Below are 13,491 nucleotides of genomic sequence, written 5' to 3'. Positions count from 1 at the left end.
AGTCGGCTGGAAAGGAGATGGGAGAGAGATTTAATTTCAGACTTGCAAGATTGAAGTCAGCCTTTCAAGATAGATCAGATAGGAAAGATGAGCTGTATGTCTATGGAAATTCTCAGTCATCCAGGTCATGGTTGCCCAAGAGGTGCTTTTTCAAGAGGCAACTGGACTTTCTGTTTTTTCTTTGAAGACGTTTTGCTTCTCAAAGTTGGATGAGAATTGAAACATCTTCAAAGAAAAACCAGAAAATCCAGTTGCCTCTTAAAAAAAAGCACCTCTAGGGTGACCCAGTGAACTTATTTACTTCATTGCAAAGCTACATTAATAGAATTTCGCAACTCTGAAATTACATTTCTTTACTATCTTTTTTAGAGCCCAAGAAACGGGCTCTCTTCTGAGGCTGCCCTGCGACATTCCTAGGTGGATTCTGATCGTTCCCTTGGGATGTGTCTCTGTGCCTTATCTCCCAAGATAATTCCCAAAATCACTCCCAAGATCATTCCCATCCGTACAGGACCCTGTTCTCTAGCCTAATTCATGTTCAACACCCCCACAAAAAAGGTAGAGGAGAAAAATTGCATTTTGATTGCAGAGTTTTGGAGGAGACAGGGGACAATCAGACTAGTGGATATATCTAGCTAGTAGGCTGCCTATCCCCAGTTCAGAGGTGGTATTCAGCCGGTTCGGACTGGTTCTGGCGAAACGGTGGTGGAGTGATTCACCGAGGGATACTTGCCCCCTGGTGCTTCACTGCATGGGACAATTAAATGTGCCTTGAATAATTTCAAAGCAACTTCTCTGTGTGAAATCAAGTACCATATATGCACCCCATTAATAGAAATGAACTTGGTGGGTAAGGGTGACCACGTTTGCCTTCACCTGCAGCTGGAGTAGAACAAGATAAACAATTATTATCGTAACAAGTAGTTACAGGCATACTATCCACAAAATTCCAAGAAACATTTAGCAAAAACCTATGAAGATAATAAGAGTATGAAATATTAAGATTTCTTATTTTGTACCACTGCTGAATTACTTTATACGTATTAGAATTTGTTAATGCTATTTAGTATTTACTATGTGTAGAATTGAAACCATGGTGCATTTTTATAATATATATATATAAGATGCGGTTCTGGAAGAATTCCCAGTGCATAAGAAATTGGAGTTTTTGTTTGTTTTATAGTGATGCAATGGTGAATGAATACCAAAATACATCCTCTGTTGCACACTGCACCCATCTCTTTTCTCTTTCAACAGCTCCATGCATGTCACCCAAATCTGTTCAGGCAGGTAGGCAGGCAGGCATGGAGGAAGGCTGCAGAGGAGAATTGAAATCCATTTGCCAACAGTCTCTGTTCCTCAGGCAGATGGATGGTTGGACATCCCAGGACCAAATCCCACCTGGTTTCATTGCTCAGATGATAACCCAATGCCTTTCTTTCTCTGCTTAGCATGATTGGCTACAAATTGGGTAATTTAAGAGGAGGGGATCTAATACAGGTAGTCCTCGACTTACAACCATTTGTTTAGTGACCGTTTTAAGTTACAATGGCACTGAAAAAAGTGACCTTATGACCGTTTTTCACACTTGCAACTATTGCAGCATCCCCATGACCATGCAATCAAAATTCAGGCGCTTGGCAACTGGTATGTATTTATGACAGTCTCACTGTCCCAGAGTAACATGATCCCCATTTGTAACCTTCCTAGATGGCTTCCGACAAGCAAAGTCAATGGGGGAAGCCAGATTCTCATAAGGACCACACAATTCGCTTAATAACTGGCAAAAAAAGATCGTAAAATGGGGCGCACTTAACTCCCTTGCTTAGCAGTAGAAATGTTGGGTTTGATTGTCATAAGTCAAGGACTACCTGTATTTAAACCATCAGAAGCAGCATCATGTCCATATGCAAGCAGGTCAGAGGAAATGGAGAAACTTGTAAATATCTCTTATCCTTCCAAGATCCAAGGCTGGAAAGAGCCAGGATGGGGTTGATGGTAGTGGATGGTCAGTTAAGTAAGGGTAGTCTGTCTCAAAAGCAAAACCTGCCCTTTTTAGTAAGAGACCTACAAGTCAGATTGCATTCAGCTTTGGTACAGTTTTCCTTGTTTAAGAAAACAGAAGCTTAAATGTTCGTTTTTTTTTTTAAATCAGTGCTTTCAGGCCACGAAGAGCTATAAGCATAGAGTATATTTTCCAGTTGCTGAATGATTGGGAGGGGGGCGAGGGGCAGCAGCAGCAGCAGGGGACACAGGACAGGGGGTCGCAGTGGTGGAAGCAGCCCTCCACCACAGTCCCAGGTTCTTATGTGGCCCCTTGGGAAAATTAATTGCCCAGCCCTGCATTGCAGGAAGATGAACTCTAGTCCCCAGTATTGTCTGTTGCATCTAAAGTCCATTTTAAGTGGAGGCTTGTTAAACTGATATTGTAAAACCCATGGGCCACACGGCCCACTATTGTGCCATGTGCCAATTGGAACCAGGCCACGGAAGCAGCACGAGCAATGAGCGAGGGTGTGCACACGCGCTCCATTTGCATAAATGGCATGCAAGCACTTGCACAAATGAAGCTGCAAATGCACACTTGCCAGCCTCTCCGGTGCCTCCCACCCAAAGGCCCACAGAGCCAGAAAATTTGGGGAACTCTGGTGTACGAGTATTGGAAGTTTATTTTCTACTGTTTGCTAGATAATAATACTTTAAAGCAGGGTAGTGGGGACCTGGGTCTGGTTATAGCTGAAGTTTAGCTCCCGTTATCCCTCATTCCGCCAAGGTGTCTAGGGCTGTGTTTATAACACCTCTTGTAATAAAATATCCAGGAACTACTCATATCTTCTATGTACAACTACTATTATCAAAGCCTTATGAAGTAGCTTCTCTGTGGCCAAATTGTGTTACGCTGTATGCAAAATTAGGCAGACTTTAACTTGCCCACTCATAATCCACCTCCAATCGTAATATATTATTTTGTCTGCCATTTATATTTATTTATTATTGTTGTTTTTAATGCCAGTCTGTGACCATAATCAAAATTGATTGTCTTAAGACTCCTGGGAACGCTTGCAATAGTTGCAGGGCTCCCAAAGGCTAATCTTCAGCAAACCTGACCTAGCCTTGCTCCATTAACTCCAACTGATTATCTATAAAAGAAGATTGGCTCACTCAGACAAAATACCTACATTGTGATACACTGATCGGACTTCTAGGGAAGCTGCTTTGAATCCTTTATTGGTTTCACAGTTTGACTTTTGTAATGGCTGTGAGTTTTATTGTACATTTCCCCCCCAATTTTTTTTTTCTTCTGTTAGTCACTATTTCTAGACATGAAGCCACTTACTGTGCTTTTGGATCTCAAGAATATGTTTGGACTATGAATGCCTGAAAATCTTACTTGTACTGAACTGAATTAAAGGTAGTTCTCGACTTACTGCATTTCGTTTAATGCCCATTCAAAGTTACAACGGCACTGAAAAAAGTAACGTGACCATCTTTCACACTTACAACTGTTGAAGCATCCCTGTGGTCATGTGATCAAAATTCAGATGCTTGGCAACCGGTTCAGATTTATGACGGTTGCAGTGTCCTGGGGTCATGTGATCCCCGTTTGCAACTTTCTGACGAGCAAAGTCAACAGGGATGTCAGATTCGCTGAACAACCATGTTACAAATTTAACAACTGCAATGATTCGCTTAAGGACTGTAGCTAGAAAGATCGTAAATTGGAGCAAAATTCACTTAACGAACGAACGACAAAAATTTTGGGTTCAATTGTGGTCGTAAGTAGAGGACTACCTGCATGTTGTAACGTTGAAATTTAATATTAAGTCTTAATATTTTTTGTTTGTGTTTCCCACAGAAATATTTATTTCATAAAATGTGAAAAGTAATGAGAACTTGTAATGAGAAATCAAGTCTTTCTGTAACTTGTGTAAGCTCGTTAAAGTACAACTTCTGTCGATAATACCGTACGGAAATAAATTGACATTGCATTAAATCTAAGAAGTATGTCTTTTTTTTATTTGAAATGATCCTTGAAATAACATTGACAGAAATGATGTTGCCTAGTGATTTATCCTTTGTGGTTGTTGTCATTTATCCAAGATGTTCTACAACAAAAAATACCAGGAAATGAATTATAGATTTTGTTTAACAGATTAAACAGATTTAAAGCCAAGTATTACAATAGCAATAGCAGTTAGACTTATATACCGCTTCATAGGGCTTTCAGCCCTCTCTAAGCGGTTTACAGAGTCAGCATATCGCCCCCACAGTCTGGGTCCTCATTTCACTCACCTCGGAAGGATGGAAGGCTGAGTCAACCTTGAGCCGGTGAGATTTGAACCGCTGAACTGCAGATAACAGTCAGCTGAAGTGGCCTGCAGTACTGCACTCTAACCACTGCGCCACCTCGGCTCTTCTAGAATGATAGAATAAAGTTCTCTATTGCTTTTGAGGAAATAAGAAGCCCCAATGTGGAACCTCTTAACAAGAACGGTTTACAAATCTTTTGCAACTTTTTAAAGTAGCGCAAAGAGTTATTTGCGCTCATGCATCGTCCAAAGCAGCTTTTGGAGATCCAGTCTCAAATCCTGCAGAATTTTAGTTTTTACAGCGCATCCACACATCCATTTTACCATACATTGTTTCTACCCTGGGTGGTAGGAGAAAATCATGTTGGCAAAAATCATAATTTGTCCACATCTTGGTATTAATGTATCACTGGAATAGGGCCATGCCCGGCTGCTACGTATACAACTTCACATGTCCCTGTAAGAACAATAATTGGCAATTTTCCCTGGTTCAACATCATCAGCCAGGGTGAAGCCATCACCAATTGCCATGTGGAATGTGTGCCAGGATGATGGTTTAAGATCTCAGCACATTGCATATATGATCTTGGAGCAAGAGTTCAAGGAACAGGATTCACTAATGTTCAGCTATGGGGGTGTACATAATAGATACACATAATTTCTCCCAAAACCTTACGGACTGGTCAATTAACCACTGTCATCTCTCTATCAGATGAGAGGTTCTCTTCTGTTTTCCCAGAGAAATCTTTATGTATCTTATTTTTCAGAGTAGAAGACACACCGGAGTAGAAGATGCACAAAGGTTTTGAAGAGGAAAATTTTTTTAAAAAGTTTTTGCACTCTGCAAACTTCCCAAAAATGGCCCGTTTTTCACGAAAATGGGCCTGTTTTTTTTCTCAAAAAAGGGGCATGAATAGCCCTTAGGAGGCTTGTAGAGTGCTCCTGTGGGGTGGGGGGTAAAAACGAGCAAAAAACGGCCCGTTTTACATCAAAAAAGGCATGGATAGCCTTTATTTAGGAAGCTTATAGAGTGCTGCTGGGGGCTGGGGGGGCAAAAAACGGGCTGTTTTTCGCTCATTTCTGCCCTTCCCAGCCCACAGGTGCTCTTTGAAAGCCTTCTAAAAGCTATGCATGGCCATTTTGTTGAAGGAGCGGAGTTTTAGGAGGCAAAAAAATGCTGTGTTCAGTGTATAAGACGCACCCAGATTTTCTTTTCTTTTTTTTAGGTAAAAAAGTGTGTCTTATAGTCTAAAAAATACGGTAGTTCCAGGCTGTTACTCCTTGAACCTTCCCCTTACTTGATGTCCCTCCAGGTATGTTGGGCTAGAATTCATAATTCCAAACTAGTTTAAGGAAGGCTGCTTTAGACTGCCACTTTAACAAACCTGTCTTTCCACATGGACAGTGCTGGTTCCAAAGGTAGCATTCCCATAGCTGGTGATATAATATTGGCTTGGAACCTCGGTTCTGCTTGGTTTGTTTGGAACTGTGAAAAAAATGAAATGCTTAGTAATATTAGGCCTTTGCAATAATGTTGTGGCATCCTAGGGCAGTCACATGTGGCAGGCTGCCCCCCTATCATCCAAGTTTATGGTGAACTCAAGAGAAGTATCAAGTCACTAGGCTATGCATAGAAAATAAAAGGCAGCGACTCTCTTTCCCATTATCCAGTTCAGATAACCTTACCTTGGCAAGATCATTAGCTCGGTCTCCTAAGAGTTTTTAGTGTGAAGTGCAATCTCCAACATTGGAATAATGCAAGATTATTCTGTTTTAACCCCCCAAATCCAATGGGCTATAGCCCAGTGGTGGGCTGCTGCAAGTTCGGATCAGTTGGAGCGAACCAGTAGTTCTGGTGAGTAGTTGGCCCCGCCCACTTGCCCCTGCCCTATCCTGTCCTATATTTCTGTGTTTTTCAGCTCAGCTGATTCGCGAGGCACAGCGGATCGCTGCACCACAGCTGTTTTACTCACCAGCACTGCAGCCAAAGGTGCGTTTTAGGGCTTAAAATGGGCAGTTTTTGAATGCTAAGCGTGCATTAGGCAAGCAAGTGCCTGAAGTGTGAGTGCGCATAGCCCATGCCTTTTATATGAAAACACAAAAAAGAGATTAAAATGTAAATACAAAAGATAGCTCTCCATTCAATAAAAAGTCAGGTCCCACAATGTGTGTGGGGGGTGCATGTGCAGGGGACACTCACATTGCATTTTGGGGGTTTGTGCAGATGCATGCACGCCCCTTCAACCCCTGGGCCTGGAAAGCCGCCTGCACCAACCTGGAAGCCAAAAATGGGGGGGGGAGGCGGGGTGTATATGCAGTGTGTGTGTGCATGGATGGGGAGGGGCGCTCACATTGCAATTTGGGGTTGGGTACTCCGCACCAAAAAGGTTAGCCATCACTGCTGTAAAGGATACTTGTGTGAAAAACGATCACGTCACTTTTTTTTAGTGCTGTCACTTCGAACGGTCACTAAACGAACTGTTGTAAGTGGAAAGATCAAGTTTAATCTAAGACAGTTGCAGGGCACTCGTTTGGGGAAGGTCAGACAGCTGGAAAGCCTCGAACTTTCTCTTCTTACGCAAACTGCTTTAAACAAAGCAATTCTAACTGCAGTTTCGCTTCCCGGAAAAAAAAATTGTAGTTGTACAATTGTACAGTTGTACAATTGTAATTGTAGAAGCCAAAAATGGGTGTGGGGGGAGGCGGGGTGCATATGTTGCAGAAAATGAGACAAGACCAGCTCTTTGTCAAAGGGAAAGGTTTATTTGCGCAAAGGTTCAGGACCAAAACCTGAACCCCGAATGGCAGTTTTGTACAGTCTTTTATACTCTTTGACAACTTATCGATCATCCCCAAATACCTGGCCTTCCTGTGTCACGTAGACCCCTTTCCTGTGTCATGTAGGCCTCTACACAATCTCCCAAAACAGAGACATGACATTCATTACTCATTTACCTCCCCACAGGGGGTATTGGTACAAATATCCTGTTTCATTTGTTTTAGTTAGGGGAAGCAAACAGAACAACTAATCTTAAGGGTAATCATTCCTTTATCCCATTCCACATGGTAAAGAAACTTTTAATACCCAAAGAACCTGTCTAGTTGTCAAATTCTCTTTTATTCCCCCCATTGAAACTCTTCCGCCTTTTAGGAGGAGTTTCACAATGTTATGTACCCGTTATTCTCTCATATTCCCACATTGCCATCACCTGTGTCACTGCCTCGCTTTTTGCTAATAATGATAGGCTGTTAGTTATCGTTTTTATGAAGATGGGGAGAATGCATAGGATGATGATACCACCTGTGGCGATTAAACCTATTAGAGCCACTATAGCTTGCAGACCAGGCAGTTTAGGGAACCATCCACTAAAAGATCTCTTTAAAGTTATATCCACTCCATTTCTGGTCAGCATTATGAGTGAGTTGTCTCATTTCAGTGGTCAATTGTTTAATGACTTTTCCTGTTTCATCCATTTGTAAACAACAATTAGAAAGGTTAAATTTTCCACACACACCTCCCTCCTTAGCCAGGATATAATCCAGGGCCAATCTATTTGGTATACAGCTATCCTGAGTTTGTCCGTGGCTCCAGATAATATGTTTAGGGCCTTATCTAACCTTTTACCAGCCAGATCCAACACCGTTTGTAATCGGATAATTCAGTTTAACATATAGATAGGTGTCCGGTATCCATATGACCCATCCTCTGCCCAAGTAACTCACCCATAGGTACAGACTATTCTTTCCGAGTCCAAACATCAGTCTTTTCATACGCGTTCAACACTTTACAGGGGAAATTGGAAAATGCTGCTTCCATGTCCCTTCTATGCCTTTGCAGGCCTACCGGGTCATAAACAGGGACTCCCAGTACCTGCCTGGACTGGATGGGTAATAGGAAGAAGGAGGGCTTGATCCATCCAAGAACACAGGATCCTGACCAATTCCTTGATAATCTCTCATATGCAAGGTTGCCACCTATCCAATACATATTATCTGGGGCAATCCACACTTCTGATTTACTACCCAGATAATGAAGTATGGTGGTATCAAAGTTTTCAGGCTCTGTTCCATTATTGGATGACGTCTAGAATTTATATTCCTAGTCCCAGAGCCCTAAACATATGAGGTCTCCCACCCTTACATTCTTGTTTCTTGTAAAACAGTTCCTTCCCACTAAGTTGGTTGACAGAGTCCAGATAATCTAAACATATTATTGAATATCTGTGGGATAGCTTCCAAGACTTCCCATGGCCACTGTTCTCCCATTTTCGTACCACCGCACATAAAACAGGTTTTTTTTCTTTCGTAAGAGTTTTCTCTTTTTCAGCCAATTGTACAAACAGATTTTCAACTCTCATGGGGAATTCAGGCAATTCTAATGTTTCAAATTCCCGATATTATAACTAAATATACTTCTATGTATTTGTTTTAGTTTTTTTTTTTTCAATTCTAGCCAACCCTATGGATCTTTTCCTTTTCTATCTATTCCAATTCCAAATTCTTTATATTGTGGTTCATTTTCCAGTGATGAATTGGTGTATAAACACCTTATACCCAACACACAAAACACAATCAATACAATGAGAAGAACAACAACAATATCCACAAGTACAATTACAAAACCAAGACATCCGGGAGGGCACGCAATGGAATTTGTTCAATCATAGTTTTCTGCAATTGAGGGAAGAGCATAGGCAACCACTCTGCTCTTCATAACACAAAAATTAGTCCGAGTGCAAATATTTCCCTTCCTATCGGTAGCATGATTGTCCACCAGTCCATTAAGTCCATTGAAACTTCAGCTTCAGTGGGTCTCCTTGGTGAGACTCCACCTTCCATTCCTTTAGGGCTGGCACAGGCTCTCTCATTCAGAGGTAATGAGTTCCTTTGTCAGTAGTTTGAAATGCAGTCTCAGTAGTTTGCAGGACAATTAAAGGTCCTTCCCAACTTGGAGTTTGTTTTCCATCTCTCCAGGTCTTCATCAGCACCCACTGTCCTGCTTTTAACTGGTGCACTGCAAAGTTCAAGGGTGGCATTTTGCACATGAATGCCTTTCTGTCTTAAGAGAGAAAAACATCTGGACAGTTCCTGTACATATTTTCTAAACATTTTGTCTTTTACTTCAATGTTTGGTAGACCTTCCCTCCCCATATTTGGTATTCCAAATAACATCTTAAATGGTGATATTCCCACTTCTTTTCTCTGGGTACAATATGTTCCAACAAAATTCTAACAATAGTATTTGCATTTGCATTTCCCCCAATTGAGTCAAATGATCCACAATAACCAACAAACATTTCATCCTTCCCATCCTATTCTTCATCCTCATCCATCAGTCAATATACTTGCTGTTCCCTCTCTCTTTCTATTTTCTTTTGTGGACAGTTTCTAGAAAAATGTCCGTCCTTTTCACATCTAAAACACCGAGTCCTTCCACTTTGTCCTGCCCACATTCCTCTTCCCCTGCCTTGCCACCTTCCTTTCCATTATCCTCAATTTCCAAATCCCTTCTCTTTCTTTTCTGGTCTCCTAACCTCTTATCCATCATTACTCCTACAACTGACAACATCATTTTCTTATCCTCTCTTCTATCTTGCCATCTCTATTCACATCTACTTTCTGAGCTTCTGTCACAATTTCCATTCCACATTTCCCATCTTTTAGATTTGTTTTTTTCTAAAAGGGGCAACAACTTGTGTCTTGAATAAATATCTTAAATAAGATCATTTGTTTTAGGTGAGTTTTGCTGGTTGGATTAGACAAATTAACTCTCCCACCGCAATTCCAGTGTTAATTATTAACTAATATTTTGAGTGTAAAGGGCCTGAAATATAATTTTCAGATGTCTGCTCTGCTGTCTCATTTATGGAGGACTGACACTGAAGGACGCATAAGAATTTTAGGAACAATGTGCTTGTTATTTCAAGTCATGGATCTCCACAAAATTGTACATTCAACATAGTATTGAGGTAGTTAAAAGTATGGAGAATTGTATGAGCAGTATTGCAATTTGAAATCAGTATCATTCCTCTTCTGATGTATTTTGCAGTCCTTCATCCCCACATAAAGTGAAATTGTGAGAAATGACATCATGTAAAAAGATACCTCAGACCCTCAATTCTGTTACCCAATCCATTTCCCCCCTCAGACATGCAAATACAGTAATAATAAAATATGCTTAGGAAGGAAGTAGCATTTCCCCCGTGTATAAAATGTTTTCAGAAAGCTTTACTTCCTTCCCTCAAAATTCCTCATTTTTATCAGGAGACACACAAAACACATTATGGCATAAAATAATTACTACGGAGGATAGCTTCTCCTCCAAATTAAAGAATATTTTCTCATAGCATGATCAGCTCAAAGAGAGCCATTTTAAGGCCATTTTTCTTTAAATGAAAACTATTTAGGATGATCTCTTTTTCATTAGGGAAGGTCTGTCTATCTTCAGGTTCTCCATCCATTTATCACCTCCATTCTCAGTCATCTCTAAATACTTGGATCGCACACCACTGGAGAAAAGTATATCAAATTAGTCACTCCTCAATCTTAAATGCTGGCAAGGAGAGACTCAAAATTCTTTACTACCTATTAATTCAAATAATTCTAGTTTGGGTAAGGATAGAATCTAAGGACTTAAAGACACTTCTGATGATCATATGTAGCACCCTTATTACAACTGCTTAGCTCACATTATAAAAATACCTGAATTGCAGCTGATGTGGCCAAAGAAATAGAAATATGGAAATACAGTTGTGCTGTAAGAGTCTGAGAACTTCCATTTCTCATTCTGCTCTCTGGCCAACATAAATAAGGCTTTATTTCTTGTAAGTTTTTCACTTGGAAGCCAGAAATCAATACAACGAAGAAGAAGAAAAAAAACCCAAAACTTTTTGGACACAAATAGTTGGTTGCATAATAAACTGCAAACAAAACTCCATTTTCTTTATGGTATAGTACTGGCTTCATTTAAATACAACCTGCCTATTTTTCCCTGTCTCATTGGAAAGCACATTTAGGTGAAGGGAGTACTTGGATCAACATCTCGACTTCCTTTGGTATTTGCTAATACAATTACCCTGAGAACAGAACCCGAGGCAATCTAAATAGAGTACTTTGGGTCCATGCTCTGAAATATATTTGGATCAAACTTTTGTGTCAGTTCTCTGCTTTTAGTAAAATGTGAGTTAGTTCAGATTCCATTCAGATGGAAGCATATTCTCATTAAGTAGGTTAAAACACGTACAAATGCAAACAAAATCTTTCAAAATCATTTCTTTTTATATAGGTTTAGTTTTACATCTTAAACCTCAAAACTTTCCCAGAATTAATTAAAATTATATTCAGAGCAGAAAAGAAAATATAAGAAAACCAAAACAATGAAAAGCAAAGCTACATGAGCAGTCCACCCAGTAGCCCCTCCTTTCTCAGACAGAAGGGTAAAGAGAAAAAAAAATTGTTAAAGAGAGCAGAAAAGCCAAGCCGCACTTCCCCCCTTCCCTGATACTTGCTCTTTAAAGGAAAAAAAATCCTTAAGTTAACAACCAACTTAAAATGGATTAGCTCAGGGTTTAATGATTCATTGACAAAGAGGGGGAATGGACAGGAAGCTGCAGACAGCTATTCTGCCTTTTAAAACATGTTTCTTTCTTGTCACATCCAGATAAATATTCTGCCTTTTCAACATTTCCTAGGATATTACATTTTCTGGGAGAGGGCTGGGTGATAACTTCCTACAATCCCTCCTTTTTTTTTTCAAAACATGTGAGTGGAACGCACATGTTCTTGACAAAAGAGTAAAATTGGTCAGATGAGGGAGACCTAATTCTCCTAATGGAAAGGCATTGAGACAGCAGGATCCCTTCAGTGGCTCCCAGAGAGCTTTCAACCATGAAGGTCTAGCAACCAGGGCACAATTTCTGGAAAGAAATTTACAGTATCCAATTTTCCATGCCAATTAATATCAAATATCTCTTCTGTAAGCTTCCAAACAAGTTTCAAGGAATCAGAAATTCCAAAAATTTTCACAGCCTTGCTTTCCCTTTAAGTTACAGGCTGCCCATTTCGAAGGGATGGTTCTTGAATCTGCCCTAGCTCTTATTTTTGTGAGGCCAAATTGAGTTTAGCTAATGTGCAATCCAGGCTTTTCAGTATTTTTTTATTTTAAATTATACACAGTGAGCCCAGGGACTCCTACTCATGAGACCACCAGTGCAACATAATTCTGAATGGGATCTCTCTCTCTCTCTCTCTCTGTAGCTACTTCTACAATACAGATAATACAGACATTTTGGACAAACTTTCCCTCCCACTAGACAGAAAGAGGACAAAGGGAAAAAAATTAATAACCCACACTGGAATTCTCACTCCTTTTTTCCACTCTGCATTCTCTCAACAAATTTTCTCCGTTTCTTTAAGCAAAAGGGAGTCAGTACATTCACACTAACTTTTACCACCAACATGCTCACCTTCGCACTGCAATCAGACTGCTTGTGTAAATTAATTTCACACACAAATATCCCATTTCATTCTTTCTCCATGCAAAGCAGTTATTACAAGTATTTCAGGGAGCTGTACATAAGCCAATGAGCTCCATTTCTATTATTAAGGGATCTCAACTTCCCTCCAGGTCTGAAAATGATTACACACACACATATATATGCACACATACCATGAAACAACACTTTCAGGCCTGGGGGAGGTTCTGCCCCTTTAAATCTTCAATTTTTTTATTTTTTATTTTTATCTGGGAAACATGTGGCTCATTCTCCAGGCAGCGGGGAAACTCAGAGAGCAGCTTAAATCCTAACTACGCTCCCATTTCCCACAGCTTCAAGCCCAAGCTGAGAAGCTTATTTATTCTGCTAGCTTGGTTAAACATATCACAATCAATTCAACGCCATTCAATTCTACATGTTATTAGTATAGATTCACATCTAAGAATTTTTAACAGACATTACATCAAATTAATCAAGTCCAATTACCTAGGTCTTCCCATTCAGTCAGGCTTTACCTTATTACCTGCTAAATTTCTTACTTTTGCTCGAAGTTACGCCCGTTGTTCTATCTCTTTAAGCACTATTTTGTTAATATCTGTCTCTGCCCTGTGATGTTCCGTTTCTATCTTGATCTCCCAGCAGAGCGCTGGCATATTTTTAAAGGTCAAGATTTATAGAGACAATGT

The sequence above is a fragment of the Thamnophis elegans genome, chromosome 1 (assembly GCF_009769535.1).
Source record: "Thamnophis elegans isolate rThaEle1 chromosome 1, rThaEle1.pri, whole genome shotgun sequence".
NCBI lineage: Eukaryota > Metazoa > Chordata > Lepidosauria > Squamata > Colubridae > Thamnophis > Thamnophis elegans.
Note: the sequence above shows the minus strand (reverse complement) of the source record.